The sequence below is a fragment of the Amblyomma americanum genome, chromosome 6, assembly GCF_052857255.1.
Source record: "Amblyomma americanum isolate KBUSLIRL-KWMA chromosome 6, ASM5285725v1, whole genome shotgun sequence".
NCBI classification, from domain to species: Eukaryota; Metazoa; Arthropoda; class Arachnida; order Ixodida; family Ixodidae; genus Amblyomma; species Amblyomma americanum.
This window is the reverse complement of record NC_135502.1, coordinates 1,417,274-1,441,219: the sequence shown is the minus strand read 5'-3', so window position 1 is coordinate 1,441,219 and position 23,946 is coordinate 1,417,274. Positions and strand designations below refer to the sequence as shown.

At 48.8% G+C, this 23,946-nt stretch overlaps 1 pseudogene; it reads right to left on the bottom strand.

Annotated features, from left to right (window-relative positions):
- Positions 1-22,358: 22,358 nt before the first annotated feature.
- Positions 22,359-23,403, bottom strand: LOC144094441 (uncharacterized; annotated as a pseudogene).
- Positions 23,404-23,946: the final 543 nt, after the last annotated feature.

Genomic DNA, 23,946 nt, shown 5'->3' with positions numbered 1-23,946 from the left:
AAAACGAAGCAGCACGAAAAAACGGGGACGAAAAAGACACGCATACGACAGGACGAATGCTGCTTTTGCACCGAAGTTTGGGCCAGTTGGTATTGATCCATCTTGAAAAAAAAAACGAAGCAGCACGAAAAAACGGAGACAAAAAAGACACGCATACGACAGGACGAATGCTGCTTTTGCACCGAAGTTTGGGCCAGTTGGTATTGATCCATCTTGAAAAAAAAAACGAAGCAACACGAAAAAACGGGGACGAAAAAGACACGCATACGACCGGACGAATGCTGCTTTTGCACCGAAGTTTGGGCTAGTTGGTATTGATCCATCTTGAAAAAAAAAAACGAAGCAGCACGAAAAAACGGGGACGAAAAAGACACGCATACGACAGGACGAATGCTGCTTTTGCACCGAAGTTTGGGCCAGTTGGTATTGATCCATCTTGAAAAAAAAAACGAAGCAGCACGAAAAAACGGGACGAAAAAGACACGCATACGACAGGACGAATGCTGCTTTTGCACCGAAGTTTGGGCCAGTTGGTATTGATCCATCTTGAAAAAAAAAACGAAGCAGCACGAAAAAACGGGGACGAAAAAGACACGCATACGACCGGACGAATGCTTCCTCGAACAGCGTGTTAATGCAGCTCAGTATAGCAATCGAGGGATACACTTCATTGTCATTAAGATTATCCTTTTTGTAGATTTAAACAACTCTCCCAATCTTGAGCGTTTCTGGGTAAACTCCCAATAAAAAATCCTGATTGAACTTTTTTCCGTGGGAGGCATTATATGCGAATGTTGGCCTTGGTTATATTCACTGATATATCATCATGGCCTATAGCTTTATTAAGTGACATTTGGCGGACTACAGTAACAATTTTGACAGCTGTTATATCTGTGCAAGCAAAACTGTCACAGCATGGAGTAGGCAGAACAGAACAAGGGATAACTTGCAAGGTGGCAGCTATAATATTTCTACGTTAAGTAAACAATGATCCAGAATGGAAGCAAGACATGCTAGGTCAGAGTTGAATACGCTCAACTCTGGCAAAATACTACATTTCTCAGGAGATTTAGTAATAGAAGTGATTATCTGCCATATTTATCTCCAGTTACTTTTCGCTTTTTAACTAAGTTGCTATAAAACTGTTTTCTCGCCTCCGCATCATAAACAGTTACATATTGTGTATAATTTTGTTTTTTTTCTTGTAATATTTGTTGTCTCTATTTTCTTATTATGCCAATGCGCTTTTAATCGGATTATGCAAAGTATTTTCTTGTTCATCCACGGGCAAATAGGTGCATGAATTGAGGCTTTGTGCTCTGAGAGACTTGTACTGCTTTTGAACGAAGCACGATATAAGCAGCGTGTCAAATGCATCATATCTTTCGTTAGCATGATCGAAATCGATGCTTGAAAAGTCTTTTGCCTAGATAGAACTTTTTGTTCCTTCATAGTCTCATCTAGGCGCTCTGGGAGCGTAATCGTTGGATTGATTTGTGGCTTTTACAGAAGCGATAATAAAGGTCGGAAATGGTTGCTCTGCTATATTTCGTCACCCCTGATTTAAAGGTACTCACATCCCTGCTTGATAATATGCGATCTATTGTAGATGAAGATATTGGCGTAACTCCCGTTGGACTTGTTATATGGTTTTTAAAGCCGTAACATGTCAAAAGATTTAAGTATTCTCTACTAGAGGTATTAGTTGTGTTGATGCTCAAATTCCCACAAATAGCCGCCTTTTTTGTCGGTTTGCGACGCTATACAATGTTTCTTCTAGTTTATCCAAGAATGGCTCAGTTCTAGACTCGGGTGGACGGTATATCACACCAATTAAAATGTTGTCCCCTAGTTCTACGTATAGCATTTCGTAATTGCCCATTCTGGTGTCTCTAAACATGTAATTTTTAGCGATTTTTGATTACATGTACAGAGCTACACCACCGCCTCTAGAACCTATCAGGCTGACTAGTCAGCTACTGTGTCGTTCCCCTTTTTTCCTGCGTCTTTTCGGCGTGGCTTACTACCGTCACGTATCAAGGCAACCTCGTCTTAGAGGGGCCATGCTGCAGTGCTTTGAAAACAGGCTATGCACGCGCATGATATGTATGATGCATCTGCGGAACTGACGCGTACTTGGTTAATATCGAAAGCATAAATTGTGGTAACTTTCATGAAACCCATGCAACGGCAGTCGAACACGACCGTAACCTACTACGCATACATTAAAGGGACTATGCAATGAATAAAAATGTCGCTTGTAAATGTTTTCAATGCTTAGAAATGATGCTACGAAGCATTCACACCAAGTATGAGTCTTCGGAACTGAGCCGGCAATTTATTATGAATTTTTAAAAATCGTGTTTTTTAAAATTCTCGGGCCGATTGATGTGCTCGTAGTGACCGATTTTGAAACTAAAATTATGAAAAAAGACGTCACTGTACCCATGAAGTCACCAAGCCACCACACGCTGTCATTCGCTGGAGCCACGGCGGCACGGGCACACTTCCGGTAGCAGTGAAAATCGTCTGCTCGTGCCGCCGCGCGACCCTCTCGGGCAAGCGCGAGCCAGGGCATTGCCTTCGCGCATATAGTTTCAATTTTCCTCCGCCGCCTTCTTCTGTCGGGAGTTCCGGAGCCACACGCAGTGGCTCGCCGAGTCGCTACTGTCGTCGCTGGCGTTCAGCCGGTACGGCGTGAACGCATAGGGCTCGATGCCCATCGCGGCCGTAAGAGCGAGCAGTCGCACCTCGAGGTCCGGGTCCATTACTGCTAACTACAACAGACGACAAGCAAAGAAACCCGACACGCGCCGCAATCACGCCGCCGACGCTGCTGCTGGGGTGCTAGGAGCGACAACCGGAAGTTGCAAAAGGAACGTCAGCGGATGACGTATTCATGGGCGGGGCCCAGTCTCAGAGCTGTTTTCTTTATTTTTGTCTGGTGCCCCGCGTGTACAAGTTGAGGGAGGAGAGGAGGAGCGTAATATTTAATCGTCTATATCTTCGTTGTTATTGATGCTAGCTTCAAATTATTGCGTTGTGGTGACAAGTAATGAAATGCCTATCTCTCGTCTGCTTTACGTAATCTCAATTAATTTACTGCATAGTCCCGTTGAGGCGCAACGACAGGCATTTGTTTCACGCTCAGGTATGTTCACAGTGACTTACTGTGGCCAGCATTGCTTGTGTTTTAAATTAAGACGCGCAAAGGGAAACTAAAGTGGACGATTTCGGCCTGGTTAGGATACTAGCCGTAGTTTTCCAAAACAGAAAAAACAAATATTGGGCAAGTTTACTGCGCGAAGCACGTAATGCGCGGAAGTCGCATTGAATGCATTACCACGAAGCTTGCTTGCTTGCTTGAGAGCGTTTCGTTACCGGCGTACACACAATGTGCTGTGCTGTATAAATATCTTGGCGTCACACTAACAAACAGCCTAAACTGGAACACTCACATAACTAACGTATGTGACACAGCTTTTCGGAAACTTTGCCTTCTCCGTCATAAATTGAAGCATGTCCCCGCCGAAACTAAACTTTTAGCTTATACATCATTAATAAGACCAAAACTTGAATATGCATACGTAGTGTGGGACCCTTATACCAAAACTAACATTGACGCTCTCGAAAGAATACAGCGTAAGGCGGTCAGGTTTATTTTTTCGAAGTACCGTACAACTGATTCCCCGACAGCACTAATGAAACAACATGGAATACCGACACTGGAACTGAGAAGAAAAATTCAGCGCTTAAAATTTATGTTCCTTCTTAAAAATAACCTTCTTGCTCTGACTCCTGATCCGTACATAACACTACTTACGGCACGCCGAACACGACATCGACACGATGACTCTCTAACGCCATACAGCACCAGAACTAATGTTTTTAAATATTCTTTTTTTCCTCGCACGATAACAGATTGGAACAACTTACCTCTGCCTCTTCTAACCAGCGTTGATTCAATTGAAACCTTGAATTGCTCTTGAATATTTTTCTTGTCTGCTTTTTGGTTGCCCAAACTGATCGTGTTTTTGCCTTGCTGCAAGTTTGACATTTCATTTTTGCATATTTCATTCATTGGCTTACTTCTGTTTGTTTCTGTTTGACTTTCCCAAATGAAGAGCTCGGTTTGCATTTCGTTTAGTCCTTGTTTTGCTCATGTTCTATTGCCCATAGAACAAGTGTTTTGAAATTATTATTTGCTATCTTCGTTCTATACGCTGATGCCAAGTGTATGCCCCTCCTGCTTGGGCCGTAAAGGCCTGCAGTATTGAATAAATAAATAAATAAAAATAAAATAAATAAATAAATGCTTCCGGCGTACTGAGGCAAAGCAGAGCGAGAAAAAAAACCCCAAAGGGGAGCTTTGCTTCGAAATCCGTATTGGCGTGTTTCGTGCAATGCTGTGAAAGAACGACCGGTGTCGTCGTTGCAAGGCAACTGCAGCGATCGAGGCGGGTGGCTAAACTAATCTCGAAAAGCTCTTCGAAGCAGCAAAGCTGAGATAAAATAATAGGAACGCAACAGAAAGCTGACGAGCCAGGGGGGCGGTCAGGCCAGCCGCGCTCCAACGGCTCGCCATCTCCGTTCTACTATGCGATTACTCATTTTAAAAGCAGATGGCGCTTGGTGCCAGAAAAGCAGATCACGAGGGAATGATTCTATAATAGCTAAATAGGCAGTGCCGTAATCTTTGCAGTTTTATCAGGATGTCTTACAGCGCGCAGTTACAAAATGAAATTTAACCAAGATGACACATGTGCAGTGCGGTGAATCTGCGGAAACAATTAATCGTCTTATTCTCGCAAGTGCTGCTTTGCATCTGGATGTCGATGCAGGTAGTCACTCCCGCTGGGGTCCTGTGGTTTATAGGTAACCAGGTCATGTGAATGAACTTACGGTGGAAGTTAGCAAAAAGCGATAGGAAGATTGGGGGGCTCAAAAGCAGAGAATTGGCATAGTATTAGAAGTGTAGGATTAAAAATGTATTTTAAGAAAATGGTGAATATATAGACCGATTTACAACACCGTTAAAGAAATATAAAGAAAAGTAAATGAAAAAATTTCCAACCATGGTGGCACAGGCGCGCCACCTGGGCAGGGCATGCAGGTTCCCATAATACCATCCTGAAAGTGCAGTGCTGTCACATGAGCTCAAATAGCGCAAACGTAATAGACAAAGACGGTTGATTGGCCTCGAGCAAAACTATAAAACGAAATGACGAAAACATCAAGAGATAAAGGGTAAAAAAGGCAAGTCATGCAAGGTATAGGAAGTGGATAAGGTGCTGTTATGTGAGGAAAGATTAGCCGACCCTGTTGTACGCGCACCTTACTAAACTTGCAGTGCTTGAGTAGTGCTGACCAGCCTGCGAAGAGATTTAGTGCCGCAGTGAGGGCTCCATCAAAGAACCATAGAGAAACTAACATCATCAGTCCACTCAAGGACAGAACTCTCTCCTATATCTCTCCAATTAATCGTGACCTGTGCCAGCTGCGGCCATCTTATCCTCGTAAACTTCAAAATCTCACCCTCTCCCCTGACTCTCTGCTAACCCCAGCCGCTCTTGGCCAACACTCTTAGAATCTACACCATTACAGTAAACGATTATCGGTTATCATGCATTCGCGTTATATGCCCTGTCCACATCCATTTCCCATTCTTGATTTCTTTAAGGATATCATTAACCTTCCTTTGTTTCCTGACGCACTCTGCACTCTAGCTGTTTCTTATCATCGCGCGTATTATTTCACCTTCCGTAGGTCGCTGCGTTATCCTCACTTTAAGTTGCCTCTTTTTCGTGAGCCTCCGCGTTCCTTCCCCATAAGATGCAGCTGTTATATACTTTTCCCTCGAAGGATACTGCTAAACTACCATTCATCGCCTTACAGTGCCTGCCAAGTGTACTTCGCTCCCCTTATTCTCATAGCTGTTTCATTCTTGTAGTTCCGATGTGCGGCCACTTTCTGCTCAAAGCAGATCTGATCGCTTACCACTTCCGCCGCTTCACTGCCTACCGTGAACTGTTGTTGCCTTCCCAGATTATTGAACATTACTTTTTTCTTCTTCCGTTTGGTTTTGCCTGTACAGGTTCACAATCATGCTCTCCGATTCATCCCCTGAGTTTCTGGGCCTCGGAAAATTAGAGGTAACTAAGGCATTTATTTTGTGTCATTTTTATCCGAAACTCTTCCTGACCTCTGAATACCTGTTGTAAACAGGCGGCGAATAGTACTGGTGAGGTGGCGTCTCCCTTCCTGATGCCCTTCCGTGGTTTCCTTACGGATAATAACGGCCGCTGAGAAGTCCCTCCATATGTTTTGCAGCACCTTTACTGGGCTTCTCCTATATCCTGGTTGCCAGGTATGACTGCCGATGTTTCGATTAAATCTTTCTCGTAATCTGTGAAGGCTATGTATGGGGGTAGGTTATATTCCATACATTTTTCTCTCACCTGATTGATGGTTTGAAATACCGTTGTCATAACCTTTGCCACAATGACCGCTACTGATAGCATTTCTTCAAAGTTTTGGGGATCAGGATGTTGAGAAGTACGAAAAATACTCTCTTCAAACAGTGTTCAACGCTTGTTGAAGTAGTGGGTCATCATTGAATTGGTCCATTTTTTTTTTGCGAAAGCGTTCTTGGCGATACCATGAAATTGAGAATGTGACGGAATCCCATCTGGTCCGGGGGGGGGGGGGGGGGGGGGGTACATTTTGACGAAACACGGGACGCCGAACATTGAAAAAATAGATTTCTATTGTATTGACGTTTGGGCTCCCAGCACGGGGGCCTTGCACACCATTGAAATCCCCATCGGAAGTAGGTCGAATTTAAACAGTTTTGAACAATCGCCGCAAGGAATGAGCGTATATCGGGCTGAGATTACCGTAGTTTCTGTTAAACGTTTGTGATGTGGTTTGTATGATTAGTGAGTCCAGATGTAGTCGCGACGATGTTCCTTTACCATATGTAAGGAGTTAGTACAGTCTACAATGAGCGCTTGACCTCCCTGCCTGGCGCAGGTTGTGGCCTGCCCCAGCGAGGCTGGCGAGCTTCTTTGCTGCCCACTCTGATTGCTGACTTGCGACTAATTTGCCAACTGCCCGAGTTAATCGTTTTGCTTCCATCTCCTTTATCTCGGTGAATTTTTGAATGCTTCGTCTGCATACGCAGCCTTCTACAGTTATTTTGATGCTAATTTCTGCAAAGTTTGAACGTGGCGTCTGAGGGGTCCTTTCAATCTTGCCTGAACTTTTCGGTTTCCAGAGCAGAAAGCTGGTGAGAACAATGCCGATGGCAATATTTTTCTTGGCGCAGGGCTGCTTTTTTACTGTACACGTGAAGCTACCACAAATAAATGGCCATCTTTTCAACAGGGGAAAAGAGGAAAATCACAGTGTTTCCCATGAACTTGGTTCGAGCCGTTAGTCAGCCTGTATCTAAGCTCTCAGTCGTTGATGCCCCAGAAGCAAGGGGTCGAAACGCTGCACTCCGTAACAACTGCAGCAGTGAGAATCGCTGTTTTCTTGGTTCGGAATCTTCCTTTTATGTTTCTTTTTCTTTTGACGAGCGACGCTTCCCGAACAAGCCGAGGCAGCAAGAAGCGAGTGCGGCGGCTGTGGTTCGAGTGAGAGTTTCGCGCAGCCCAAAAAGGGGGCGGTGGCTGCGATCGAGCTAGAGCTGCAGTGTCGAGCGAGGACTTGTCTAATTGGGCGAGGTTTCGCGGCTCGCGTCCAAATTAGCCGCAGCGTGGCTTTTTCTTCGCTACGAAATGGGCAAGTTTGCACAGCGCGTACCCTCGAGTCACTCGCGCCCGTGCCTGCATGTTGACCGTGGGAGCTGAAAGAAGTGGCGCAAGCCGGCGTCGCACGTACCCGAGCTTGCCGCAGAGAGGCACCGCGAATTCGGCAACTCCGTTTTGCGTTGAGCGCCTCTCTCCTCCTCCTCTTCCTCCTCCTTCGGGTGTACTGCCAGTGCTTCTGTATTTGAGATGGGCAAACAAGCATGCCCGCTAGCCGGCAGCTGCGTCGCTCGTGTGCCGCACTTGGGGAAGGGAAAGGAGGAAGACTGCGGCTGGCCCGCGGATGGCTGCACCATGTAGGCCACGCAGCAGTGGTGGACGCGGCTATTGATTTGGAACCGGGAGGACGCGACACCGAGAACCTCTTACAAAGCATTGTTCCCGGAGACTGGGCCGTGGCCTCACGATCCTCATCCATTATGCAAAGCCTATGCAGAGCTGCGGTGGGGGCGAACGGAGGTAACATTTTCCATGAAAAGAAAAAAAAGGCCACATTGATTAGCATAGAGCCTCTTGCGCCAACACGGCTCCGCTTTCGAGATAGCCGCGGAGTGACAAGGGACAGCCATAGCGAAGTTCAGGATCCCCACCGGCGCTGGACGCAGCTACATCCGCAGTGGTTGTTACTTTCGGCGCCAGCTGGCCGCGTTCGAGTAGTGGGACGCATCTTGCGGGGAAGTTAACTGCTCCGGCCGTCGAAGCCGGTTAGAGCAGAAGCTACGACGAATCCAAAAACAAAGGATGATAGCAGGTATGCAGGTAAGCGAGATTCATAACGATAACGTACTGTCTGCCAAAAGTAACCAGGCTGCATGGTTTGCTTCTTCCTCATGCAGTGGAGCCCCTACGGCTGTCCCCTACGTGCGTTCTTTCAAGCAGAGTTTTGCTTTTATGGGTTTATGGGGGTTTAACGTCCCAAAGCGACTCAGGCTATGAGGGTCGCCGTAGTGAAGGGCTCCAGAAATTTCCACCACCTGGGGTTCTTTAACGTGCACTGACACTGCACAGCACACGAGCCTCTAGAATCTCGTTTCCATCGAAATTCGACCACCGCGGCCGGTATCCAAAGCGCCTCTTTCGGGTCAGGTGCCGAGCGCCATAACCACTCAGCCATCGTGGCGGCTTCAAGCAAAGAGAAGCAAGGAATATATGGAAGGCTGATACGAAAGATGCTCATCATTAGAGGCGGCTAGAGTAGTTACAGAGAGCAGTTATAAAGGAGATGAGAAGCAGCCGAAGGACTGCGAGATACGTTCCCTCTCTCGAAAACCGATGCTCTCTCTCTTGAATGCTTTCGTACGGCGTGCGTGGCAAAGGAAACGACGGGGTATTTTGATATAAATAATGCATAATTAAGAATGCTATAGTTTCTAGCCCCAAAGTGCTATCCTTGGATTATATACAGATTCGCTGTGAGAAGGTCATGCCAGTGTATCAGCTTTATAACCGTGCAATGCTCACAGTGTACCATCGGATGATCTTGCCAACCATTGGAGGCGGTGGTGTTATCGCTCATATGAAGTAAGAAGAAGCTGGTTAGCACTACGAGTACAGCAAACTATCAACTGTCTGTTGTGCACCATAATAGAACCATGATAGAACGTCTGAGATAGCAGGAGACTGGAAGCAAATACTGTTCGCTCTAGGCAATAACATCCGCTATAACATCCGCAATAACATCCGCTAGGCAATAACAGCGCTCGTCCCTGTCTACTTCTATGTCCGTGTGTTTTTGTTGCGCCCCTGTGTCCTCCTGGAAACAACACCTGTGATGACAGATCTTGCGGCTATAAATGTTAGTACTGCTCGGCACATCCAGGTTCTTAAGTGCTAGCTAAACTTTCCACAATCCTTTTCATGGCACCAGTTAAACTTTCGTGCCGTTCTCTGATGGCCGGATTGGGCTGGTCGGTTGCTCGTCGCGAGCGATGAATGACGATGGCACGCTGGCCTGTGATCGCATGCACGGCGGTTAGCAGTACGAAGAGCACTTCAGGTCTTCGTCGCTCGTCCGGCGACACGTTGCCTGGGGCAGCAACTCCGACTTAGCAACAAAACTAATTTATTAAAGGCGGGATCGAAATACAAGGCACGTGAGAAAAGGCTGTTTAAAAGCGGCCGAGCCTGAGCCTCGGCGCGCTCTTCCAACAATTTGTTTCCAGCGGGTTTTAAACCCTTCGATAAATGGGCGGAGCTTTACAAAATCAGCTCTCGCCCAATTTGAACCCATAACCGAGCAATGGCACCGTACATACAAGTGGGAGGAGCCCAGGGCTCACCAGAGCCCGACCCAGTGGAGCCCCAAAGCTCCTCGAACGTGCACGGCGCGCGGTTTCGCATACACAGCTCAATACCTATGCAGCCTATCGAGGCACCATCGAGGCGCTCACGCATCTGCTTTGCCGTCTCCGCTGACCGTAAAAGGAATCTCCTCAGCGGGGAAAGGTTGTCGGCCACTTGCGACTCTGACCAGGTTGTTCGGAGTCTCAATCCCCATTTCCCAGGGAGTGAGACTCCGAACAACGTTGTCAGAGTCGCAAGGGGCCGACAGCCTTTCCACGCCAAAATAGTCCTTGCGGCTTCGATGAGCTCTTCTCGAAAACGCGCGTGATCTCGAAGGGAGGGCCTCTTTTGATAGTCGGGAACTTTAACGCGCATCACCTGGCATGGGGGTATAATGTTGTGTCTTGGGTTTTATGGCACATAGGCAGCTAAGGCCATCATGCGCCAAGCTCAAGGTGTAGAATTGGTTTTCTGTAGAATGTTTAGGAATATAAAAAATCATCTACGGTGTAGATGGCCTAAAATATTGAACTGCATAGTAAAAAACAGAGAAGAAATCTCGAAATAGCTAATGGTAAAGCCCCAGAGGTCAGGTAGCCTCAGCGGCTATCCTTGGCTGAGCAAGGATCCTGAGGCTCCCAACCAATCAAATAAAAAGCCCCAGCCTTCTTCTCAGGAATGAGAAAGTGGCTGAGGTGTATCATATAATAAAGCGAACCAGTGGTTCAATATTTATTTTTTCAAGTGCCCCTCCTTCTTTTAAAAGGCTAAAAACGGAAGATATATTAACAATGGCACTATCATCTAAGAGCAGCTAGTGCTTGATGAAAGGGAAGGCATTCATTATAAAATTGAGTAAAATACGTTTTTCTTCGTGTTTCAAGTTTCACACATGAAAATAAAATGTATTTAATAGCAAGATCATCTCCGCATTCGCAAACACGTTTATCTTCTCTTGTTAGCAGGAAGTTGTGCGTAAGGTGCGTGGGGCCTATCCGGAGACGGAAAATATCACCTCCTTAAAACGTTGCTGGTGAACACATGATTTAAATTCATCTAAAACCGGTTTTACCAAACGTAGTTTATTATTCACTTCGCCGTTCCATGCCGACTCCCATTTTTCTCTTAATTTAAGCTGTACTAAATTTATGGAATCCTTAAAAGGTATATTTACTTTTTTATTTCCTTGCTACGAGCTTTAGCGGCGCAGAAATCTGCCCTCTCATTGCATTTTATTCCGACATAACTGGGAACCCAGCAGAATTTTATGTTTTGTCCTCGAGCTGTGGCGGTTACTATCTTGTGTATGATGTCGTCAAGAATCGGAGTGACTGCATTTCTAGAGTGCAGAGCTGTAAGTATACTGAGGGAATCTGTGTAAATAATACTGTTGGTGAGGTTTTTGTTTTCTATTTTTTCTACGGCTATACAGACTGCGTAACATTCTGCAGTGAAGATGGATGAGCATTGTGGAAGTCGTACTGTTTTCTCCGACTTCCCTCGGACCACAATCTGTACAAAACTGCGTAAAACTACCGTATTTTTCTTCGAGTGCAAGGAATTCTTGTACTATATGTTGTTGTGGAGTTTGTTTTTATGGAACTGTGTAAGAGTGAGATCACAGATTGCAGGAAAATTGTACCGTAGGGGCAGTCGATCTCGTCTCCGAGCAATGCCAGGTAATGTATCTAGTACGTCGAGGTTTTGGCACATGTCTTCAAAACGCAGGAGGAGTGGCCTGATAGTGAGCGGTTTGTTGTTAAACAGTGTTCTAGATGGGCACTTTGTGACTATTGGGTAATATAGGTGCTTGGGCAGTGAACGGATTTTTAAAATTTATGAGCATGTGAGCATGGTTCTTCTATCTGTAAGTGACTGTTCGTTGATTTCTACATATACACTATTTATGGGTGACGTTCAGTAAGCACCAGAGAAAAGACGCAAACCTAAATTCTGTATTGGATCTTTTCGTTTCAGGCACGAAGGTCTCGCTGATTCGTAAACTATAAATTCGTAGTCTAAGGCAGAGCTTACCACCGAGCGATAAATTTGTAAAAGACATGTCCTGTAAGCACCCAAACGTTTACGTGACAGTACTTTGAGTATATTTAGGGATCCGGAGGCTTTCCTTTTCAGTGCGTTTATATGAGGCAGGAAATTGAGTTTTGGTCAAAAGTTATCCCTAGAAATTCGTGCTCATTTTTGACGGGTATCTGTGTTCCGTTCAGGTGTATGAATGGGTCGGCTTGTATGCCTCGTTTCAGCGAGAAAAGGATGGCGACTGTTTTCTGCGTGGAAAACTGGAAACCGTTCTGATCTGCCCATGTCACTAATTTGTTCATTTTCAACTGTATTTGTCTCTCGCATGTTGCTACGTTTGAGGATGTGCAGGCTATTTGAATATCATCAACATACACTGAATACAGGATGGACTTTGGGATTATTTTACTTATGGAATTCATCTTTACATTACAAAGTGTGCTTAAAATACACCCTTGGGGAACCCCGTTCTCTTGAATGAAGCTCCTGTACAGGGTTGATCCCAGGCGTACTTGAAATGAGGGGTCGGAAACAAACTTATTGAGGCAGTTTAACATCCTACCGCGGATACCTAGGTCGCCCAGGTTGCGGAGGATCCCAAACCTCCAGGTTTTATCATACGCTTTCTCCATATCGAAAAAAACGGCAAGACAGTGCTGTTTGTGTATAAAAGCTTCTCTTATTTTCTTTTCGGGGCGAACTAAATGGTCTGCTGTTGAGCATTCCTTTTTATAACCGCATTGATGGACATCAAGAAGTTCGCGGGATTCAAGGACAAATGTGAATCTCATATTAAGGACACTTTCAAAAGATTTCGCGAGACAGCTTGTGAGGGCTATTGGCCTATAGATACTTGGGGAAGTTGGTGGTTTTCTGTGTTTCAGGAATGGCGCTATGACGGCTTTCTTCCACTCCTTAGGTATTTGTTAAAGAAGTTCAAGAGGACCCTCTGGCAGACTGGGAAAGATGGGCAAGCATTTGATAGTGTATCTGGTCGGGTCCTGGAGCAGTTTTTTGCCGGCAGACAGTACAGTATTGATTTCTTGGGGAGTGATTAAATTGTTGTATTGTTGGTTTCACCTCCACTTGTTGGAAGTCTTTGCTTTTCGGCAATACTTTTGTATTTCAGGAATGACTGCCTATAGTGAGATGAACTAGATACTGCAGCGAAGTGTTCCCCCGAAATGTCTGCCTGTTCCCTTATGCTTGTTTGTATGCCAGGTGTCAAAAGAGGAATCGTGAACGGTGAGAAGTTGCCATTTATTTTCCGAACCTGTTCCCACATTTTGTATGTTATTTGACAGCTTATAGATGAAATGTAACTCTGCCATGAGGCTTTCTCGGCACTGCGACGCATGTACCGAGCTTTTGCTCTTGCCTCTTTAAAACGTACGATGTTCTCATGTGTAGGGTACCTGTGAAATTTGCCTCAAGCTTTATTTTGTTTTTGTTTTTTTTTTGCTTCCTTGCATTCCTTTGCCCACTACACTGTGTTTTTTCCGCACCACTCCTGAAGACTGAGGAATAGCCAAGTGTACGGCAGTAATTATACAACTCGTGAACATTTGGTCTATCTCATCGATATTGAGGTTTTCTAAAGCTATATCTTCTAAATTGGCTTGTGCTCTGAAAATTTCCCAGTCTGCTAAATGCGTCTTCCAACGTTGCGGTTTAGTTGGGATGATTTCTGGTGCGGATGTCAAACTTATTAACACCGGAAGGTGATCACTGCCATATTGATTGTCGGTAACATCCCATTTAAAATTGTTAAAAACGGACGGTGAACAAAAAGACAAATCTAAACAGATCATATTGCCTGAGGTTGGAGAGAAGTATGTGGCCTTTTCCGCGTTTAAAACACATATATTGCTTGTGAGAATGAAATTTTCGATTGTTTGCCCCCTAGAGTCCCAGCGCTCACTTCCCCAAAAAGGGGAGTGAGCGTTAAAATCCCCAACTACCAGATATGGCTCTGGAAGTTCATCTATCAGTTCTTATAGGTCATGGACAGTTAATGTAAAGTGTGGAGGAATGTATACGGAACAGATTGTTAGTGTTTTGTAGCTGACGATGCTGACTGCTACCGCCTCAAGTTTGGTTTAGAGCTTGCTTTCTTGAGCAGGGACGCCAATTTGAACGACAATCGCGACGCCCCCTGAGAGTCGATTTGCCTGCTCTCGATCGCGTCTAAAAGTTTTATAATGGTTTAGGATATGCACATGTTGTGGACCAAGATTGGTCTCCTGAAGACATAAAACTATGGGCAACATTGACCCTAAAATACGTGTTATGTCACTGTAATTCCCCATAAGTCCTCTACAATTGCACTTAATTAAAAAAGCCATGTTTATGCTTTTGAGAGGAAATGAAAGGGGATTTAATTATGTGGTGGGCCCGTTATGAGGGGCCTGTCTTTTTTTCGCTCAAGAGAGCTGTTCCGACGCTGTAAAGCGGGCGGACTGGGGGTTATATCCATCACCTTGCCAGAGGTGCTGGAGGACCGCGCAGCTACGGTTGTGTTAGTTTCAGGCCTCTCCCGACAGGGGAGGTCCTGCGGGATGCCGACCCATGGACCGGCGCTCCCTGCTTTGGCAAAGCTTTCGCTGACCCTGCCTGGGGCGTCGATGGCCCTGCCATAGGCTCGCTGGAAGTGGCCTCGGCAGGCGCCGGAGTGCTGTGTGGTGCTACGCCCCTGCGCGCCACATCAGCGAAGTTTCGTTTTGCTGTGAAGGAGAATGTGTTTGTAAGCGCAAAACGCCTTCTCGCTTCTTTAAATGAAATGTTTTCCTTTGCCTTTATGGTGATTATCTTTTTCTTTCTTCCAGGACGGACACGCCCTGGAGTATGCAGCATAGTCTCCTTCACAGTTTGCACAGCGCGGGGCTGCGTCACATCCATCAGACTGGTGATCATTCGAAGCACATTTTGCGCAAGTTTTGCGACCGCGGCAGCTCTGTAAGCCATGGCCGAACCTGTGACAATTGAAACATCTGCGAGGGTTGGGTATGTATGGTCTTACATTGACTTTCAAATATCCCACGTCGATTCTGTCGGGCAATGTGCTGGTGCGGAACGTGAGGATGAAGTGTTTTGTGTCTATTTCCTTATTGTGCTTCCGGATTTTGATTCGATGGACAGCTATGACGTCTTGGTTGGTGAGCCCTTCGAGCATTTCCTTTTCAGTGATGTCAACAAAATCATTTTCAGATATTACGCCTCCGACAGTGTTAAGTGAGCGATGAGAAGTCATGGAGACAGGGATTTCCCCTATGAACGTTAGGTTGGAGAGCTTAGAGTGTTGGACTTTGTCGCACAGTTCGAGCAATAAGTCGCCGCTGGCCATTTTTGAGAGCTTATAGCCAATGCCTAAGCCTTCAGTCAAGAACTTTGACACAAGGACGGGGGATATTATTCTTGCCTGTTTATCTTATTCTTCACTGTGGATCACGTGATATTTGGGGAAGTTACTTTTCTTTTTTGAAAGAAGTCGTCTGCCTCGTTCCGCCCTCTTTTGAGAGAGCGATCAGGTTTTGAAAGTAGTGGAGCCATAAAAATATTTTGTTTTTAGGTCATGGTGCCAGCCACCCACCACGGAGTCCAACAAGGGGACAGGACAGGAACTTGATAGCAAGTCCTGCCTACGCCAGCTGTACACCTCAACTATAACCAAATATGACGCAGCTTAGGGTAGTCGGTCACGCAAAGTTAACCCTCGCCTCCAGGAAAAAAAAAGGAAAAGCCAAGAAGTGAGTAGGAGATAGGAGAATTGTGAGAAAGAGATAGAGAAGTGAAAGAAGGAGGGGAGCATAGGAAAAGGCGACTGCCGATTCCCCCCGTCGGATCAGACCGGAGGTGCCATCTACAGGAAGCTGGGGCCAAAGTGGTGTGTTGCCTCCGCCGAGGGGCCTTAAAGGTCCAAACGCTCGGCATCGGCTCAACCACCAGGAACCCTGTTTCCCGGACACGGCGATGACACGCACGGCTAGGCGCGGGTGCTCAGGTCCGTGGTGATGCACTGTTCACCATCATCGCCTTGCGGGGATGTCCCTGCGGATGCTCGGGAACCCGTGGTGTCGCCACTCACCAACGCCTGCAGGCTGCAGACGCCCCCCTGCGGAGGGCATGGGGGTATAAGTACACGCAAGTAAAAGGACGCGAACTGTGGATTAGTATTCAGCAGAATGGCCTAGTGCTTCTAACGGATCCCCTCAGACCTACCCGGCAGGGCAACAGTGTTTCGACAGACGCGTCCCCGGACTTGACTCTAACCGGAGGCCGCATCCCCGCCACGTGGTTCAACACGGACGAAAACTTACAGCGACCATAATATTATCGAAATTGTAGTCGACAACGGACCACCGGTTGCCCGTACCAAGAAAGTGGCGTCGGTGAACTGGGAGGCTTTCCGAAATGGCCGCACGGGGCAGAAGGAAGGCATCAGTGACATTGATGACTGGAGCAAAAATGACCTTCAGTCGGTCCGCGAGGCACAAGAAGCGGTAGAGGTTGACAAAGAAGTCGAGGGAGTAGATCGTCACATGGTCAGTCTCTGGCGCAAGAAGAAGGATCTTGAAACGCGAATCGCGCAGAAGAGGGGAAACAGGAACTTGCGAGGACAATTGGCCGTGCTTAACAAGGAAATCGAAGAGTACGCGCTCGTTTTAACAAGGCAAAACTGGGACAACATTTGCGACAAACTGGACCGGAACATCGGCAAGGCAGGTACGTGGAACTTGCTTTAGCATCTTCTAGATCCGGACAAGTCCAAACTGGAGGCCAGGCAAACCCTTCACCGGCTAGTACATACATTTGACGGGACCACGGATAGTCTCATATCCCAAGTCCGGGACCGGTACTTGAGCTGCGCGAAGAGTACAGCTAAACCGCTACCAGATTACGGGGGAGCAGGAAAACCCGGACCTAGATAAAGCGATAACGGTTGCCGAGGTCCGGGCAGAAATAAACAGACTGAGAACCAGGACCGCCGCGGGTCCGGACAAGGTCAGCAACCAAATTCTAAGAAATTTGGACGACACATCTATCCGACATCTCACAGCCTTCATGCAGGAGTGTTGGAAAGCCGGTCGACTGCCTGCGGCATGGAAGGACGCGAACCTTGTGTTCCTCCCGAAGCCGGGAAAACAGCCGGGTTTCGAGCACTTGCGTTCCATTTCGCTCACTTCGTGCGTGGGCAAACTGATGGAATCTATAAGTATGGGGGTAACACAATGACGGGTATTCGACTGGGCAAAAAGGGCACCCCGTAGGGATCGGTGTTGTCCCCGACCCTGTTTAATATCGCCATGATCGGCCTCCCCGCACAACTGGATGAAATTCCGGGGCTGAACTATACATTGTATTCAGATGACCTGACTGTGTGGATGTGCAGGGGCAGTGACAGCCAAACTGAACTGACACTTCAAAGAACTATAGATGTAGCAGAAAATACTTAGAACCGATCGGGCTAAGCTGCTCGGCCGAGAAATCGGAAGCGCTAATTCTCGCGCCCATGCGGTCACCACGGTGTCTGCGTATAAAGCAGGACGGACCGTATGACACTGGAATCACACTCATGATCAACAGTAACGTAATTCCAGTGGTGGAAAGGATTAGGGCTCTACAGTTACGAATTCAGGCGAACGGCAGGAACTCGGAAACGATTCAGAGACTAGAGGCTAGCACCAGTCAAACTTGCAGACTCCTAAAACGAATCGCTAACAATCGTGCGGGTTTGAAAGAAGCTAACCTCCTTACGCTAGTCCAATCTTTTATAATCAACAGGATAGTCTTCGTGGCGCCTTATCTGCGGCTTTACCAAGCGGAAAAGGACAAACTGGACATACTAATCCGTAAAGGGATAAAACAACACTAGGTTTACCACCCTGTGCGCCCACGGATAAGATTTTGAGTGTAAGGGTTTCGAATACCATCGAAGAGCTCATTGAGGCTGCAAGAACCTCGCAATATCAGACACTTCTGTGCAGTCGTTCTGGTCGCAGCATTCTGGAGAAGCTGGGGCACGAGCCTCGTGCGTGCTCTAGACCTACTGACCCTGTTCCTAGACAGGTTAGGGACAAATTAAAGATACCTCCACTCCCCAAAAACATGCATCCCATCTATCATGAGAGCCTGAGGAGCGAGAGAGCAGTAGCGTTGCAAGCCCGCTTTCAGGGCAGACAGGATGTCTTGTATACGGATGCCGCAGAATGCACGAACAGTAGGGGGCGCATTTCGGTGGCAACTAGGGAAAACGGAGGCCCATTAGCGTGCTGAAGCACCCGACACTTGACAGTAACGGAGGCGGAAAAGTTGGGGGGGGGGGGGGGAGGGGGGGGCATTGCGCTGGCTCTAACTCAACAGCAGGTCAACATTATCATCATCATCATCATCATCATCATCAGCCTGACTACACCCACTGCAGGGCAAAGGCCTCTCCCATGTCTCTCCAATTAGCCCTGTCTTTTGCCAGCTGCGCCCACCCTATGCCTGCAAACTTCCTAATCTCAACCGCCAACCTAACCTTCTGCCGCCCCCTGCTACGCTTGCCTTCTCTTGGAATCCACTCCGTTACTCTTAAGGACCAGCGGTTATCTTGCCTTCGCATTACATGCCCTGCCCAAGCCTATTTCTTTCTCTCGATTTCGGCTAGGGTGTCATTAACACACGTGTATTCCTTCACCCACTCAGGCCGCTTCCGGTCTCTTAACGTTACGTCCATCATTTTCCTCTCCATGGCACGCTGCGTTGTCCTTAACTTAAGCTGAACCCTTTTCGTCAGCCTCCACGTTTCTGCCCCGTAGGTGCGTACCGGTAAGATACAGCTGTTGTACACTTTTCTCTTGAGGGATATTGGTAACCTACTATTCATGATCTGAGGGAACCTGCCATATGCGCTCCACCACATTCTTATCCTTCTAGTTATTTCCCTCTCATGATCCGGATCAGCTGTCAATGCCTGCCCTAAGTAGACGAATTCCTTTACCACTTCCAGCACCTCATTGCCAATTGTGAACTACCGTTCCCTTGCTAGACTGTTGAACATTACTTTGGTTTTCTGCATGATAACGTTTAGAACCACCGTACTGCTCTGTCTGTCTAACTCATTGATCATGATTTGCAGTTCATCTCCTGCGTGACTCTGCAAGGCAATGTCATCGTCAATGTCAAAATTATTGTGAGTGACTCTAAATCAGCTATTAGGAACTTTGACGCGGGCTGCAATTTAGCCACAGCAGCACGCGTGTTGGCCGGCAGTCCACCACCGGCAGCACAGGTAGCGCTCATTTGGACGCCTGCGCACCAAGGGTTGACGGGAAACGAGAAAGCGCACGCACTGGCCTGAGTATTATCTACCTTCCGTGATCCCAGTGGCGAAAGCAAGTAAGCAGCTAACCAAAAACGAAGAGGTTGCGTGGCACAAGCTACAAACCGGAGTATTCCCTAAGCCTCAGTTTTTTAGCAAGTGGCACCCGGAGATTTTCAGCCCCAGGTGTAAACGTTGCGAGGGCATAGCGGACATGATCCATATGATATGGACATGTCCGAGATTCCGACGACTTTGTCGGAGCTAAGGCGAGGAAGGACCAGCTCCGACAGCGTTGAGGTCCGAACTGTTTATTTGCGCTGCTCGCGCTGCGGCGGCCTAGCACAACTTCCTCCTTCTCCGGCGCCGCGTGCCATGGCCTGCGAGCCGAGCGAGAGGCTCTACAGGCCTCCCCCCCCCCCCCCGCCTCCCCGTAGAGCGAAACCACAGGATTCGCCCAGCGGAGGTGCTTGGAGGAAGCTGCGCACAATGGTGGCGCAGTCGAAGCGAGAGCGAGTGTAGGGCCGACGGGCAGAGGAGTGGCAATGTAGGCTGGTTTGAGGCGGTCAGCAGCCACGACGTCTTCACGGCCGTTGATGTCTAACGTGAAGGTCTTCTGTGCACTATGGAGGACGCGGAATGGTCCATCGTAGGCCGGCGTGAGCGGTGGACGGACGTGGTCACGGCGGATGAAGACATGGATGCAGGAGGCCAGGTCCTGGCTGACGAAGACGGACTGAGGGTGACGGGCTGCAGTGGTGGCAGGAGTAATGTGGCGAAATGTGTTGCGCAGGTCTCGCATGTAGGTGGAAGCGTCATGGAATAACGAGGGGGAGGAAGGAGAGAAGAATTCCCAAGGGGACGCAGGGGAACGCCGTAGACTAGCTCAGCAGAAGACGTGCCGAGGTCAGCCTTCAGTGCCAAGCGAATTCCCAAGAGGACGAGGGGAAGGTTGTCGGACCAGCGTTCCCTTGGCTGAAAAGTGGTAAAGGCAGCCATTAGTTGTCGATGCAGACGTTCCACCATGCCATTAGCTGAAGGATGGTAGGCGGTCGTATGTATGTGGCGAACGCCCAGAATATTGGAAACAGCAGTAAACAGGGCCGTTTGAAACTGGAGGCCGTTGTCGGTTGTGACGACAGACGGGCAGCCGAAACGAGAGACCCAGCCGGCCATGAAGGCCGAAGCAAAGGTCTCGGCTGTAGTGTCATCAATGGGCAACGCCTCGGGCCAGCGGGTGAAACGGTCCCCACAGGTGAGCAGATAAGAGGCCCCACGGGGTAACGGGCGTGGTCCATCAATGTCTTTGTGAACGTGGGAAAACCATGCGTCAGGCGGCCGAAAAGGAGAGGCAGGCGTGGCGGCATGCCGGTTAACTTTGACGCGTGGGCAGTGAAGGCAGGTTCGTGCCCTGTGGCGGACGTCGGCATTGATGCTTGGCCAAAGGAAACGAGATGTGATCAACTTTAGCGTAGCACGAATCGCAGGGTGGTTCAGGCGGTGCAGTTTTTCAAAAATGGTACCACGGAAACCCGAAGGTATGTAGGGGCACGAGACGCCAGTGGATGTCTCGCACGTAATTAACTGTTGTTAAGAAAACGGCAGTGGACATTCGGCGAAGGACAGGGACGTGGATGAGGAGCGAAGGCGTTGCAGCTCTGGATCATTGCGCTGTGCAGCCGCTGGCTCCTCCATGTCCACTGGTGATTCGGACGCCATGGCACTAACACGGGAAAGCGAATCAGGAGCAGCATTCTCCAGGCTATGGACGTGACGCAGATCCACTGTGAACTCGGAGATAAAACACAGTTGGCGGATCTCGCGTGCAGTGTAGGTGCTTTGGTTCCTCTGGAAGGCAAACGTCACGGGCTTATGGTCCGTGATGACGTGAAAGTCCCGGCCCTCCAGGAAGTGGCGAAAGTGTTTGATGGCGAAGTACACAGCGAGCAATTCTCGACCGAAGGGGCTGTATTTAGTCTCAGGTGGCTTCAGCTTTTGGGAGAAAAAACCGAGGGGCTGGCAACTAGAGACGTGCTGCTCGAGAACTGCGCCGACGGCAATGCTCGAGGCGTCGGGGACGAGGCGTAGTGGAGCATCAGGAACTGGACGCATGAGAATAGTGGCGTCAGCGAGCGCTTTTGTGGCAGCAGCAAATGCAGCGGCAGCGTCCTCAGTCCACTCAAGTGGCGCAGCAGAATCCTTTTTCGTAGTTAAAAGGTCGGTCAGAGGCTTCAGGAAAGAGGCGCACTTCGGAAGAAAACGGCGATGAAAGTTCAGGAGGCCGAAGAATTCTCTGGGCTTTTTGAGCGACGTGGGGGCAGGAAAATCTTGAATGGCTTTGACTTCGCTTTCGAGAGGCCGAATGCCTTGTGGAGTGACAAGGTGGCCGAGGAACTGTATTGTAGCTACGCCAAAGAGGCACTTGTTCGGGTTGATGCCGAGCCCATATTCATCCAGTCGGTGAACGAGGGCGCACAGATGAGCTTCATGCTCAGAACCGGATGAACTTGCTACGAGGAGATCAGCGATGTAAAACGAAGTCGAGGCCTCGCGTAACCTCGTTGATAGCTCGCTGAAAAGTCTGTGCGGCTTTGCGCAAGCCAAAAGGCATCCGCACATACTCAAAGAGGCCGAACGGTGTGGTAATGACCGTCTTCGGAATATCAGCGGGCTCGACAGGAGTATGATGATAAGCCTTCACTAAGCCAATTTTAGAGAAGTTCGTGCACCCAGCCATATTTGATGTGAAGTCCTGTATGTGAGGAAGTGCATAGCGGTCTGGCAAAGTGTGAGCGTTGAGGGTGCGGTGATCTCCACATAGTCTCCAGTCGCCCGGATCTTTCTTTGGCACCATGTGAAGTGGCGATGCCCAGTTGCTGGAGGAAGGGCGTACTATGCCGAGTTCCAGCATGTGTTCGAACTCACGGAGAGTGATAGCGAGGCGTTCTCCCGACAAACGGCGAGGGCGAACAAACACCGGAGGTCCCGAAGTCACGATGTGGTGAGTGATCGAGTGCTTCACCGGTGACTCTCTGGTATGCGGCTTTGTGAGGTTGGGAAAATCAGCCAGAACTTTCGCATACGGCGAAACAGGGACGAGAGCGCGAAGCCCTGTCGCCGCAGTGGTGGAGAGTATGCCATTGACAAAGAGGTGCGTGCTGAGATCTATGAGGTGATGAGCTTGCATGTAGACGGCTAGGTTGAAGAAACTGAGAAAGTCCGCACCGAAAACAGCTTGCGACAAGTCAGCGATAATGAAGATCCAGCGAAAAGTGCGGCGCAATCCGAGGTTAAGCGTCAGAGACCATTGGCCGTACGTGCGAATGTGGGAGTTGTTGATCGCTTGGAGCGGGGAGGTCTGTTCGTTGCGATGGCGATCTACCCAAAAGGCCGTTATGACGCTGACTTGTGATCCCGTGTCGACCAGGAAACGAATACCATTAATCTTGTCCGAGACGAAAAAAATGCGGCATGTCCATCCACCCGCACCACTTGTCGCCGTCAGTGGCCGGTCGCAGCTTTTCCCGACCAGGAGCACGGGTGTGTGCACTTGCGTGCTGAGCTGCCGAAAATACAGTGGTACCAGCATACAGCCGAGGGCGAGGCGGCTGGCGGCGAGTCGGATAGTTGGGATTCCAGGGAGCGGCAGCGTGGCCTGAACCCCGGCGGAGAACGGCGCGGGAAAGGCGCGAGGATATCGAGCCGCCTGGCAAGACCATCAAGTCGACATTCGATGCTGGCAAGCTGGGAGTCTGCGGCAGTATTTGGAGGCGGACTGGTCACAGAGCTGACGTTGGGGAGCCGTGAGTAGTCCGCAGCGCGGTCAGCGAGTTCAGCGAGCTTCTGTAATGAAACATCACCCGCAGCTGCAAGGATGGAGACCATGTGTTGGGGAAGACGCTGAAGGAACAAGTCACGCGGAAGTGGGTCTTGCTGAGCAGCGGAGTCTCCCAGAAATTGGCGCATGCGACGGAAGAGCTGCGAAGGGCGGCTGTCACTAAGCTCTGTAGCGCTGAGGAGCTGCTGGAGTTTGCAGCGCTCGGACACTGACTTGCGGTCGATGATAGCCGCCTTCAACGTGTTGAAGGGTCGATCCTAGTCCGGCGAGATGATGACGTCCACTAAGTCCTAAGCTACGTCAGGAGGCAAGGACGACACGAGGTGGAGGAAGTTGGTCTCCTGGCTGGTGATACGTCGCAGCTGGAAATGCGCCTCAACCTGCAGGAGCCAGGCGCGGGGGCTATTGGGCCAAAATGGCGGCAGGCTGACTGGCTGGAACGCGGCCACCGAAGCACTGAGAGGCTGAGCGTTCTGCGGCGTGTCGCCACCGGTAGGCAGGGCAGAAGAGCCAGCGGAATCCATGGAGGAGGATGGGGTTGCGTGTTCGATGCCGGGTCGCCAAATCTGTCGGAGCTAGGGCGAGGAAGAACCAGCTCCGAGAGCGTTGAGGTTCGAACTGTTTATTTGCGCTGCTCGTGCTACGGCGGCCAAGCCCAACTTCCTCCTTCC